The following is a 14,621-nucleotide window of genomic DNA, read 5'->3' on the forward strand; positions in this document are numbered from 1 at the left end:
ATCTGAAACTCTTAAACCTGGCCTTAAATGTTTTGTTCAGGGGGAACTCACATTTGAATTGGGGACCTCTTGATCTGCAGATAAAGACTCTATCACTGAGCTGTTCCAACCAGCCTGTAAAAAATGGAAGAAAGCTCAGACAACAATATGTGTCATGCATTTGACTTAAAAAATTGTAATGTCTCTTCCAATCTGAAAGCAAAAGTATCCATTTTTAAACCCCACAGGGGGCACCCAGATTTGAACTGGGGACCTCTTGATCTGCAGTCAAATGCTCTACCACTGAGCTATACCCCCACAGTTGCACAGGTTTGCAGGAAACCCAGACAACACTCGGAAACATCTAGTTGGCTTTACAATTTGTGATGGTGACTTCAATTCTGAAAGTATCAAAACTATCAATATATATATATTTCTCAGGGAACACCCATATTTGAAAGGGAGACTCTTTGTTCAGCAGTAAAACGCTCTACCACTCAGCTTTACCACCCCAGCAAATTAAAGAAACCTGCCACCCAGACAACAACATGCTTGGTGTTTTTGACTTGAAAGTTTGCCATTGTCTGTTCAAATTTCAAAGTTTCAAACTTGGCCTTCATTGGCCTTAAGCTTCATGTAGTTGATTGGAAAGTTCAAACCTTACTTTAAATATGTATTTCACTGGGCAATTCATCAGTGAGTTAAACCTCTATAACAGTAAAAAGAGGCAGATTGACCACACACCCCAACAAAATATGTAGGCTTCATGTACTTGCCTTGAGATTTTATGACATTGTGTAGAAATCTGAAACTCTTAAACCTGGCCTTAAATGTTTTGTTCAGGGGGAACTCACATTTGAATTGGGGACCTCTTGATCTGCAGATAAAGACTCTATCACTGAGCTGTTCCAACCAGTCCGTAAAAAATGTCAGAAAGCTCAGACAACATTATGTGTCATGCAGTTGACTTAAAAATGTGTAATGTCTCTTCCAATCTGAAAGCAAAACTATCCATTTTTATACCCCACAGGGAGCACCCAGATTTGAACTGGGGACCTCTTGATCTGCAGTCAAATGCTCTACCACTGAGCTAAACCCCAACAGTTACACAGAATAGCAGGAAACCCAGACAACACTCGGAACCATCTAGTTGGCTTTACAATTTGTGATGGTGACTTCAATTCTGAAAGTATCAAAACTATCAATATATATATATTTCTCAGGGAACACACATAATTGAAAGGGAGACTCTTTCTTCAGCAGTAAAATGCTCTACTATTCAGCTTTACCACCCCAGCAAATTAAAGAAACCTGCCACCCAAACTATATGCTTGGTGTATTTGACTTGAAAGTTTGCCATTGTCTGTTCAAATTTCAAAGTTTCAAACTTGGCCTTCATTGGCCTTAGGCTTCATGTAGTTGATTGGAAAGTTCAAACCTTACTTTAAATATGTATTTCACTGGGCAATTCATCGGTGAGTTAAACCTCTATAACAGTAAAAAGAGGCAGACTGACCACACACCTCAACAAAATATGTAGGCTTCATGTACTTGCCTTGAGATTTTATGACATTGTGTAGAAATCTGAAACTCTTAAACCTGGCCTTAAATGTTTTGTTCAGGGGGAACTCACATTTGTATTGGGGACCTCTTGATCTGCAGATAAAGACTCTATCACTGAGCTCTTCCAACCAGCCTGTAAAAAAATGGAAGAAAGCTCAGACAACAATATGTGTCATGCATTTGACTTAAAAAATTGTAATGTCTCTTCCAATCTGAAAGCAAAAGTATCCATTTTTATACCCCACAGTGGGCACCCAGATTTGAACTGGGGACCTCTTGATCTGCAGTCAAACACTCTACCACTGAGCTATACCCCCACAGTTGCATAGCTTTGCAGAAAACCCAGACAACACTCAGAAACATCTAGTTGGCATTACAATTTGTGATGGTGACTTCAATTCTGAAAGTATCAAAACTATCAATATATATATATATTTCTCAGGGAACACACATATTTGAAAGGGAGACTCTTTGTTCAGCAGTAAAATGCTCTACCACTCAGCTTTACCACCCCAGCAAATTAAAGAAACCTGCCACCCAGACAACAACATGCTTGGTGTATTTGACTTGAAAGTTTGCCATTGGCTGTTCAAATTTCAAAGTTTCAAACTTGGCCTTCATTGGCCTTAAGCTTCATGTAGTTGATTGGAAAGTTCAAACCTTACTTTAAATATGTATTTCACTGGGCAATTCATCAGTGAGTTAAACCTCTATAACAGTAAAAAGAGGCAGACTGACCACACACCTTAACAAAATATGTAGGCTTCATGTACTTGCCTTGAGATTTTATGACATTGTGTAGAAATCTGAAACTCTTAAACCTGGCCTTAAATGTTTTGTTCAGGGGGAACTCACATTTGAATTGGGGACCTCTTGATCTGCAGATAAAGACTTTATCACTGAGCTGTTCCAACCAGCCTGTAAAAAATGTCAGAAAGCTCATACAACAATATGTGTAATGCATTTGACTTAAACAATTGTAATGTCTCTTCCAATCTGAAAGCAAAAGTATCCATTTTTATACCCCACAGGGGACACCCAGATTTGAACTGGGGACCTCTTGAGCTGCAGTCAAATGCTCTACCACTGAGCTATACCCCCACAGTTGCACAGCTTTGCAGGAAACCCAAACAACACTCGGAAACATCTAGTTGGCTTTAAAATTTGTGATGGTGAATTCAATTCTGAAAGTATCAAAACTATCAATATATATATTTCTCAGGGAACACACATAATTGAAAGGGAGATTTTTTCTTTAGCAGTAAAATGCTCTACCACTCAGCTTTACCACCCCAGCAAATTAAAGAAACCTGCCACCCACACAACAACATGCTTGGTGTATTTGACTTGAAAGTTTGCCATTGGCTGTTCAAATTTCAAAGTTTCAAACTTGGCCTTCATTGGCCTTAAGCTTCATGTAGTTGATTGGAAAGTTCAAACCTTACTTTAAATATGTATTTCACTGGGCAATTCATCAGTGAGTTAAACCTCTATAACAGTAAAAAGAGGCAGACTGACCACACACCTCAACAAAATATGTAGGCTTCATGTACTTGCCTTGAGATTTTATGACATTGTGTAGAAATCTGAAACTCTTAAACCTGGCCTTAAATGTTTTGTTCAGGGGGAACTCACATTTGAATTGGGGACCTCTTGATCTGCAGATAAAGACTTTATCACTGAGTTGTTCAAACCAGCCTGAAAAAATGTCAGAAAGCTCAGACAACAATATGTGTCATGCATTTGACTTAAAAAATTGTAATGTCTCTTCCAATCTGAAAGCAAAAGTATCCTTTTTTATACCCCACAGGGGGCACCCACATTTGAACTGGGGACCTCTTGAACTGCAGTCAAATGCCCTACCACTGAGCTATACCCCCACAGTTGCACAGCTTTGCAGGAAACCCAAGCAACACTCGGAAACATCTAGTTGGCTTTACAATTTGTGATGGTGAATTCAATTCTGAAAGTATCAAAACTATCAATATATATATTTCTCAGGGATCACACATAATTGAAAGGGAGACTTTTTCTTTAGCAGTAAAATGCTCTACCACTCAGCTTTACCACCCCAGCAAATTAAAGAAACCTGCCACCCACACAACAACATGCTTGGTGTATTTGACTTGAAAGTTTGCCATTGGCTGTTCAAATTTCAAAGTTTCAAACTTGGCCTTCATTGGCCTTAAGCTTCATGTAGTTGATTGGAAAGTTCAAACCTTACTTTAAATATGTATTTCACTGGGCAATTCATCAGTGAGTTAAACCTCTATAACAGTAAAAAGAGGCAGACTGACCACACACCTCAACAAAATATGTAGGCTTCATGTACTTGCCTTGAGATTTTATGACATTGTGTAGAAATCTGAAACTCTTAAACCTGGCCTTAAATGTTTTGTTCAGGGGGAACTCACATTTGAATTGGGGACCTCTTGATCTGCAGATAAAGACTCTATCACTGAGCTGTTCCAACCAGTCCGTAAAAAATGTCAGAAAGCTCAGACAACAATATGTGTCATGCATTTCACTTATAAATTTGTAATGTCTCTTCCAATCTGAAAGCAAAAGTACCCATTTTTATACCCCACAGAGGTCTCCCAGATTTGAACTGGGGACCTCTTGATCTGCAGTCAAATGCTTTACCACTGAGCTATACCCCCACAGTTGCACAGCTTTGCAGGAAACCCATACAACACTCGGAAACATCTAGTTGGCTTTACAATTTGTGATGGTGACTTCAATTCTGAAAGTATCAAAACTATCAATATATATATTTCTCAGGGAACACACATAATTGAAAGGGAGACTCTTTCTTCAGCAGTAAAATGCTCTACCACTCAGCTTTACCACCCCAGCAAATTAAAGAAACCTGCCACCCACACAACAACATGCTTGGTGTATTTGACTTGAAAGTTTGCCATTGTCTGTTCAAATTTCAAAGTTTCAAACTTGGCCTTCATTGGCCTTAAGCTTGATGTAGTTGATTGGAAAGTTCAATCCTTACTTTAAATATGTATTTCACTGGGCAATTCATCAGTGAGTTAAACCTCTATAACAGAAAAAAGAGGCAGACTGACCACACACCTCAACAAAATATGTAGGCTTCATGTACTTGCCGTGAGATTTTATGACATTGTGTAGAAATCTGAAACTCTTAAACCTGGCCTTAAATGTTTTGTTCAGGGGGAACTCACATTTGAATTGGGGACCTCTTGATCTGCAGATAAAGACTCTATCACTGAGCTGTTCCAACCAGCCTGTAAAAAATGGAAGAAAGCTCAGACAACAATATGTGTCATGCATTTGACTTAAAAAATTGTAATGTCTCTTCCAATCTGAAAGCAAAAGTATCCATTTTTAAACCCCACAGGGGGCACCCAGATTTGAACTGGGGACCTCTTGATCTGCAGTCAAATGCTCTACCACTGAGCTATACCCCCACAGTTGCACAGGTTTGCAGGAAACCCAGACAACACTCGGAAACATCTAGTTGGCTTTACAATTTGTGATGGTGACTTCAATTCTGAAAGTATCAAAACTATCAATATATATATATTTCTCAGGGAACACCCATATTTGAAAGGGAGACTCTTTGTTCAGCAGTAAAACGCTCTACCACTCAGCTTTACCACCCCAGCAAATTAAAGAAACCTGCCACCCAGACAACAACATGCTTGGTGTTTTTGACTTGAAAGTTTGCCATTGTCTGTTCAAATTTCAAAGTTTCAAATTTGGCCTTCATTGGCCTTAAGCTTCATGTAGTTGATTGGAAAGTTCAAACCTTACTTTAAATATGTAATTCACTGGGCAATTCATCAGTGAGTTAAACCTCTATAACAGTAAAAAGTGGCAGACTGACCACACACCTCAACAAAATATGTAGGCTTCATGTACTTGCCTTGAGATTTTATGACATTGTGTAGAAATCTGAAACTCTTAAACCTGGCCTTAAATGTTTTGTTCAGGGGGAACTCACATTTGAATTGGGGACCTCTTGATCTGCAGATAAAGACTCTATCACTGAGCTGTTCCAACCAGCCTGTAAAAAATGGAAGAAAGCTCAAAGAACAATATGTGTCATGCATTTCACTTAAAAATTTGTATTGTCTCTTCCAATCTGAAAGCAAAACTATCCATTTTTATACCCCACAGGGGGCACCCAGATTTAAACTGGGGACCTCTTGATCTGCAGTCAAATACTCTACCACTGAGCTATACCCCCACAGTTGCGCAGCTTTGCAGGAAACCCAGACAACACTCAGAAACATCTAGTTGGCTTTACAATTTGTGATGGTGACTTCAATTCTGAAAGTACCAAAACTATCAATATATATATATATATTTCTCAGGGAACACCCATATTTGAAAGGGAGACTCTTTGTTCAGCAGTAAAACGCTCTACCACTCAGCTTTACCACCCCAGCAAATTAAAGAAACCTGCCACCCAGACAACAACATGCTTGGTGTTTTTGACTTGAAAGTTTGCCATTGTCTGTTCAAATTTCAAAGTTTCAAACTTGGCCTTCATTGGCCTTAAGCTTCATGTAGTTGATTGGAAAGTTCAAACCTTACTTTAAATATGTATTTCACTGGGCAATTCATCAGTGAGTTAAACCTCTATAACAGTAAAAAGAGGCAGACTGACCACACACCTCAACAAAATATGTAGGCTTCATGTACTTGCCTTGAGATTTTATGACATTGTGTAGAAATCTGAAACTCTTAAACCTGGCCTTAAATGTTTTGTTCAGGGGGAACTCACATTTGAATTGGGGACCTCTTGATCTGCAGATAAAGACTCTATCACTGAGCTGTTCCAACCAGTCCGTAAAAAATGTCAGAAAGCTCAGACAACAATATGTGTCATGCATTTGACTTAAAAAATTGTAATGTCTCTTCCAATCTGAAAGCAAAAGTATCCATTTTTATACCCCACAGGGGGCACCCAGATTTGAACTGGGGACCTCTTGATCTGCAGATAAAGACTTTATCACTGAGCTGTTCCAACCAGTCTGTAAAAAATGTCAGAAAGCTCAGACAACATTATGTGTCATGAAGTTGACTTAAAAATGTGTAATGTCTCTTCCAATCTGAAAGCAAAACTATCCATTTTTATACCCCACATGGTGCACCCAGATTTGAACTGGGGACCTCTTGATCTGCAGTCAAATTCTCTACCACAGAGCGACGCCCCCACAGTTGCACAGCTTTGCAGGAAACCCAAACAACACTCGGAAACATCTAGTTGGCTTTACAATTTGTGATGGTGAATTCAATTCTGAAAGTATCAAAACTATCAATATATATATTTCTCAGGGAACACACATAATTGAAAGGGAGACTTTTTCTTTAGCAGTAAAATGCTCTACCACTCAGCTTTACCACCCCAGCAAATTAAAGAAACCTGCCACCCACACAACAACATGCTTGGTGTATTTGACTTGAAAGTTTGCCATTGGCTGTTCAAATTTCAAAGTTTCAAACTTGGCCTTTATTGGCCTTAAGCTTCATGTAGTTGATTGGAAAGTTCAAACCTTACTTTAAATATGTATTTCACTGGGCAATTCATCAGTGAGTTAAACCTCTATAACAGTAAAAAGAGGCAGACTGACCACACACCTCAACAAAATATGTAGGCTTCATGTACTTGCCTTGAGATTTTATGACATTGTGTAGAAATCTGAAACTCTTAAACCTGGCCTTAAATGTTTTGTTCAGGGGGAACTCACATTTGAATTGGGGACCTCTTGATCTGCAGATAAAGACTCTATCACTGAGCTGTTCCAACCAGCCTGTAAAAAATGTCAGAAAGCTCAGACAACAATATGTGTCATGCATTTGAATTAAAAAATTGTAATGTCTCTTCCAATCTGAAAGCAAAAGTATCCATTTTCATACCCCACAGGGGGGGCCCAGATTTGAACTGGTGACTTCTTGATCTGCAGTCAAATGCTCTACCACTGAGCTATATCCCCACAGTTGCACAGCTTTGCAGGAAACCCAAACAACACTCGGAAACATCTAGTTGGCTTTACAATTTGTGAAGGTGACTTCAATTCTGAAAGTATCAAAACTATGAATATATACATTTCTCAGGGAACACACATAATTGAAAGGGAGACTTTTTCTTTAGCAGTAAAATGCTCTACCACTCAGCTTTACCACCCCAGCAAATTAAAGAAACCTGCCACCCACACAACAACATGCTTGGTGTATTTGACTTGAAAGTTTGCCATTGGCTGTTCAAATTTCAAAGTTTCAAACTTGGCCTTCATTGGCCTTAAGCTTCATGTAGTTGATTGGAAAGTTCAAACCTTACTTTAAATATGTATTTCACTGGGCAATTCATCAGTGAGTTAAACCTCTATAACAGTAAAAAGAGGCAGACTGACCACACACCTCAACAAAATATGTAGGCTTCATGTACTTGCCTTGAGATTTTATGACATTGTGTAGAAATCTGAAACTCTTAAACCTGGCCTTAAATGTTTTGTTCAGGGGGAACTCACATTTGAATTGGGGACCTCTTGATCTGCAGATAAAGACTTTATCACTGAGCTGTTCCAACCAGCCTGTAAAAAATGTCAGAAAGCTCAGACAACAATATGTGTCATGCATTTGATTTAAAAAATTGTAATGTCTCTTCCAATCTGAAAGCAAAAGTATCCATTTTTATACCCCACAGGGGGCACCCAGATTTGAACTGGGGACCTCTTGATCTGTAGATAAAGACTTAATCACTGAGCTGTTCCAACCAGCCTGTAAAAAAATGTCAGAAAGCTCAGACAATATGTGTCATGCATTTGACTTAAAAAATTTTAATGTCTCTTCCAATCTGAAAGCCAAAATAATACATTTTTATACCCCACAGGGGGCACCCAGATTTGAACTGGGGACCTCTTGATCTGCAGATAAAGACTCTATCACTGAGCTGTTTCAACCAGTCTGTAAAAAATGTCAGAAAGCTCAGACAACAATATGTGTCATGCATTTGACTTAAAAAATTGTAATGTCTCTTCCAATCTGAAAGCAAAAGTATCCATTTTTATACCCCACAGGGGGCACCCAGATTTGAACTGGGGACCTCTTGATCTGCAGATAAAGACTCTATCACTGAGCTGTTCCAACCAGCCTGTAAAAAAATGTCAGAAAGCTCAGACAATATGTGTCATGCATTTGACTTAAAAAATTTTATTGTCTCTTCCAATCTGAAAGCCAAAATAATACATTTTTATACCCCACAGGGGGCACCCAGATTTGAACTGGGGACCTCTTGATCTGCAGATAAAGACTTTATCACTGAGCTGTTCCAACCAGTCTGTAAAAAATGTCAGAAAGCTCAGACAACATTATGTGTCATGAAGTTGACTTAAAAATGTGTAATGTCTCTTCCAATCTGAAAGCAAAACTATCCATTTTTATACCCCACATGGTGCACCCAGATTTGAACTGGGGACCTCTTGATCTGCAGTCAAATTCTCTACCACAGAGCGATGCCCCCACAGTTGCACAGCTTTGCAGGAAACCCATACAACACTCGGAAACATCTAGTTGGCTTTACAATTTGTGATGGTGAATTCAATTCTGAAAGTATCAAAACTATCAATATATATATTTCTCAGGGAACACACATAATTGAAAGGGAGACTTTTTCTTTAGCAGTAAAATGCTCTACCACTCAGCTTTACCACCCCAGCAAATTAAAGAAACCTGCCACCCACACAACAACATGCTTGTTGTATTTGACTTGAAAGTTTGCCATTGGCTGTTCAAATTTCAAAGTTTCAAACTTGGCCTTCATTGGCCTTAAGCTTCATGTAGTTGATTGGAAAGTTCAAACCTTACTTTAAATATGTATTTCACTGGGCAATTCATCAGTGAGTTAAACCTCTATAACAGTAAAAAGAGGCAGACTGACCACACACCTCAACAAAATATGTAGGCTTCATGTACTTGCCTTGAGATTTTATGACATTGTGTAGAAATCTGAAACTCTTAAACCTGGCCTTAAATGTTTTGTTCAGGGGGAACTCACATTTGAATTGGGGACCTCTTGATCTGCAGATAAAGACTTTATCACTGAGCTGTTCCAACCAGCCTGTAAAAAATGTCAGAAAGCTCAGACAACAATATGTGTCATGCATTTGACTTAAAAAATTGTAATGTCTCTTCCAATCTGAAAGCGAAAGTATCCATTTTCATACCCCACAGGGGGGGCCAAGATTTGAACTGGTGACTTCTTGATCTGCAGTCAAATGCTCTACCACTGAGCTATATCCCCACAGTTGCACAGCTTTGCAGGAAACCCAAACAACACTCGGAAACATCTAGTTGGCTTTACAATTTGTGAAGGTGACTTCAATTCTGAAAGTATCAAAACTATCAATATATACATTTCTCAGGGAACACACATAATTGAAAGGGAGACTTTTTCTTTAGCAGTAAAATGCTCTACCACTCAGCTTTACCACCCCAGCAAATTAAAGAAACCTGCCACCCACACAACAACATGCTTGGTGTATTTGACTTGAAAGTTTGCCATTGGCTGTTCAAATTTCAAAGTTTCAAACTTGGCCTTCATTGGCCTTAAGCTTCATGTAGTTGATTGGAAAGTTCAAACCTTACTTTAAATATGTATTTCACTGGGCAATTCATCAGTGAGTTAAACCTCTATAACAGTAAAAAGAGGCAGACTGACCACACACCTCAACAAAATATGTAGGCTTCATGTACTTGCCTTGAGATTTTATGACATTGTGTAGAAATCTGAAACTCTTAAACCTGGCCTTAAATGTTTTGTTCAGGGGGAACTCACATTTGAATTGGGGACCTCTTGATCTGCAGATAAAGACTTTATCACTGAGCTGTTCCAACCAGCCTGTAAAAAATGTCAGAAAGCTCAGACAACAATATGTGTCATGCATTTGACTTAAAAAATTGTAATGTCTCTTCCAATCTGAAAGCAAAAGTATCCATTTTTATACCCCACAGGGGGCACCCAGATTTGAACTGGGGACCTCTTGATCTGCAGTCAAATTCTCTACCACTGAGCTATACCCCCACAGTTGCACAGCTTTGCAGGAAACCCATACAACACTCGGAAACATCTAGTTGGCTTTACAATTTGTGATGGTGAATTCAATTCTGAAAGTATCAAAACTATCAATATATATATATCTCAGGGAACACACATAATTGAAAGGGAGACTTTTTCTTTAGCAGTAAAATGCTCTACCACTCAGCTTTATCACCCCAGCAAATTAAAGAAACCTGCCACCCACACAACAACATGCTTGGTGTATTTGACTTGAAAGTTTGCCATTGGCTGTTCAAATTTCAAAGTTTCAAACTTGGCCTTCATTGGCCTTAAGCTTCATGTAGTTGATTGGAAAGTTCAAACCTTACTTTAAATATGTATTTCACTGGGCAATTCATCAGTGAGTTAAACCTCTATAACAGTAAAAAGAGGCAGACTGACCACACACCTCAACAAAATATGTAGGCTTCATGTACTTGCCTTGAGATTTTATGACATTGTGTAGAAATCTAAAACTCTTAAACCTGGCCTTAAATGTTTTGTTCAGGGGGAACTCACATTTGAATTGGGGACCTCTTGATCTGCAGATAAAGACTTTATCACTGAGCTGTTCCAACCAGCCTGTAAAAAATGTCAGAAAGCTCAGACAACAATATGTGTCATGCATTTGACTTAAAAAATTGTAATGTCTCATCCAATCTGAAAGCAAAAGTATCCATTTTTATACCCCACAGGGAGCACCCAGATTTGAACTGGGGACCTCTTGATCTGCAGTCAAATTCTCTACCACTGAGCTATACCCCCACAGTTGCACAGCTTTGCAGGAAACCCAAACAACACTCGGAAACATCTAGTTGGCTTTACAATTTGTGATGGTGAATTCAATTCTGAAAGTATCAAAACTATCAATATATATATTTCTCAGGGAACACACATAATTGAAAGGGAGACTTTTTCTTTAGCAGTAAAATGCTCTACCACTCAGCTTTACCACCCCAGCAAATTAAAGAAACCTGCCACCCACACAACAACATGCTTGGTGTATTTGACTTGAAAGTTTGCCATTGGCTGTTCAAATTTCAAAGTTTCAAACTTGGCCTTCATTGGCCTTAAGCTTCATGTAGTTGATTGGAAAGTTCAAACCTTACTTTAAATATGTATTTCACTGGGCAATTCATCAGTGAGTTAAACCTCTATAACAGTAAAAAGAGGCAGACTGACCACACACCTCAACAAAATATGTAGGCTTCATGTACTTGCCTTGAGATTTTATGACATTGTGTAGAAATCTGAAACTCTTAAACCTGGCCTTAAATGTTTTGTTCAGGGGGAACTCACATTTGAATTGGGGACCTCTTGATCTGCAGATAAAGACTTTATCACTGAGCTGTTCCAACCAGCCTGTAAAAAATGTCAGAAAGCTCAGACAACAATATGTGTCATGCATTTGACTTAAAAAATTGTAATGTCTCTTCCAATCTGAGAGCAAAAGTATCCATTTTTATACCCCACAAGGGGCACCCAGATTTAAACTGGGGACCTCTTGATCTGCAGTCAAATGCTCTACCACTGAGCTATACCCCCACAGTTGCACAGCTTTGCAGGAAACCCATACAACACTCGGAAACATCTAGTTGGCTTTACAATTTGTGATGGTGAATTCAATTCTGAAAGTATCAAAACTATCAATATATATATTTCTCAGGGAACACACATAATTGAAAGGGAGACTTTTTCTTTAGCAGTAAAATGCTCTACCACTCAGCTTTACCACCCCAGCAAATTAAAGAAACCTGCCACCCACACAACAACATGCTTGGTGTATTTGACTTGAAAGTTTGCCATTGGCTGTTCAAATTTCAAAGTTTCAAACTTGGCCTTCATTGGCCTTAAGCTTCATGTAGTTGATTGGAAAGTTCAAACCTTACTTTAAATATGTATTTCACTGGGCAATTCATCAGTGAGTTAAACCTCTATAACAGTAAAAAGAGGCAGACTGACCACACACCTCAACAAAATATGTAGGCTTCATGTACTTGCCTTGAGATTTTATGACATTGTGTAGAAATCTGAAACTCTTAAACCTGGCCTTAAATGTTTTGTTCAGGGGGAACTCACATTTGAATTGGGGACCTCTTGATCTGCAGATAAAGACTTTATCACTGAGCTGTTCCAACCAGCCTGTAAAAAATGTCAGAAAGCTCAGACAACAATATGTGTCATGCATTTGACTTAAAAAATTGTAATGTCTCTTCCAATCTGAGAGCAAAAGTATCCATTTTTATACCCCACAAGGGGCACCCAGATTTAAACTGGGGACCTCTTGATCTGCAGTCAAATGCTCTACCACTGAGCTATACCCCCACAGTTGCACAGCTTTGCAGGAAACCCATACAACACTCGGAAACATCTAGTTGGCTTTACAATTTGTGATGGTGAATTCAATTCTGAAAGTATCAAAACTATCAATATATATATTTCTCAGGGAACACACATAATTGAAAGGGAGACTTTTTCTTTAGCAGTAAAATGCTCTACCACTCAGCTTTACCACCCCAGCAAATTAAAGAAACCTGCCACCCACACAACAACATGCTTGGTGTATTTGACTTGAAAGTTTGCCATTGGCTGTTCAAATTTCAAAGTTTCAAACTTGGCCTTCATTGGCCTTAAGCTTCATGTAGTTGATTGGAAAGTTCAAACCTTACTTTAAATATGTATTTCACTGGGCAATTCATCAGTGAGTTAAACCTCTATAACAGTAAAAAGAGGCAGACTGACCACACACCTCAACAAAATATGTAGGCTTCATGTACTTGCCTTGAGATTTTATGACATTGTGTAGAAATCTGAAACTCTTAAACCTGGCCTTAAATGTTTTGTTCAGGGGGAACTCACATTTGAATTGGGGACCTCTTGATCTGCAGATAAAGACTCTATCACTGAGCTGTTCCAACCAGTCTGTAAAAATTGGCAGAAAGCTCAGACAACAATATGTGTCATGCATTTGACTTAAAAAATTGTAATGTCTCTTCCAATCTGAAAGCAAAAGTATCCATTTTTATACCCCACAGGGGGCACCCAGATTTGAACTGGGGACCTCTTGATCTGCAGTCAAATTCTCTACCACTGAGCTATACCCCCACAGTTGCACAGCTTTGTAGGAAACCCATACAACACTCGGAAACATCTAGTTGGCTTTACAATTTGTGATGGTGAATTCAATTCTGAAAGTATCAAAACTATCAATATATATATTTCTCAGGGAACACACATAATTGAAAGGGAGACTTTTTCTTTAGCAGTAAAATGCTCTACCACTCAGCTTTATCACCCCAGCAAATTAAAGAAACCTGCCACCCACACAACAACATGCTTGGTGTATTTGACTTGAAACTTTGCCATTGGCTGTTCAAATTTCAAAGTTTCAAACTTGGCCTTCATTGGCCTTAAGCTTCATGTAGTTGATTGGAAAGTTCAAACCTTACTTTAAATATGTATTTCACTGGGCAATTCATCAGTGAGTTAAACCTCTATAACAGTAAAAAGAGGCAGACTGACCACACACCTCAACAAAATATGTAGGCTTCATGTACTTGCCTTGAGATTTTATGACATTGTGTAGAAATCTGAATCTCTTAAACCTGGCCTTAAATGTTTTGTTCAGGGGGAACTCACATTTGAATTGGGGACCTCTTGATCTGCAGATAAAGACTTTATCACTGAGCTGTTCCAACCAGCCTGTAAAAAATGTCAGAAAGCTCAGAAAACAATATGTGTCATGCATTTGACTTAAAAAATTGCAATGTCTCTTTCAATCTGAAAGCAAAAGTATCCATTTTTATACCCCACAAGGGGCACCCAGATTTAAACTGGGGACCTCTTGATCTGCAGTCAAATGCTCTACCACTGAGCTATACCACCACAGTTGCACAGCTTTGCAGGAAACCCATACAACACTCGGAAACATCTAGTTGGCTTTACAATTTGTGATGGTGAATTCAATTCTGAAAGTATCAAAACTATCAATATATATATTTCT

At 38.7% G+C, this 14,621-nt stretch overlaps 3 non-coding genes across 3 annotated transcripts; all 3 read right to left on the reverse strand.

Moving 5' to 3' along the window:
* Window positions 1-225: 225 nt before the first annotated feature.
* trnac-gca (transfer RNA cysteine (anticodon GCA)) lies at window positions 226-297 on the reverse strand. The gene has a single exon. It is a non-coding gene; the product is annotated as a tRNA-Cys (tRNA).
* Window positions 298-2,571: 2,274 nt separating this feature from the next.
* trnac-gca (transfer RNA cysteine (anticodon GCA)) lies at window positions 2,572-2,643 on the reverse strand. Its single transcript has one exon. It is a non-coding gene; the product is annotated as a tRNA-Cys (tRNA).
* Window positions 2,644-4,910: 2,267 nt separating this feature from the next.
* Window positions 4,911-4,982, reverse strand: trnac-gca (transfer RNA cysteine (anticodon GCA)). The gene has a single exon. It is a non-coding gene; the product is annotated as a tRNA-Cys (tRNA).
* Window positions 4,983-14,621: the final 9,639 nt, after the last annotated feature.

Source organism: Salminus brasiliensis, chromosome 3 (assembly GCF_030463535.1).
Source record: "Salminus brasiliensis chromosome 3, fSalBra1.hap2, whole genome shotgun sequence".
NCBI lineage: Eukaryota > Metazoa > Chordata > Actinopteri > Characiformes > Bryconidae > Salminus > Salminus brasiliensis.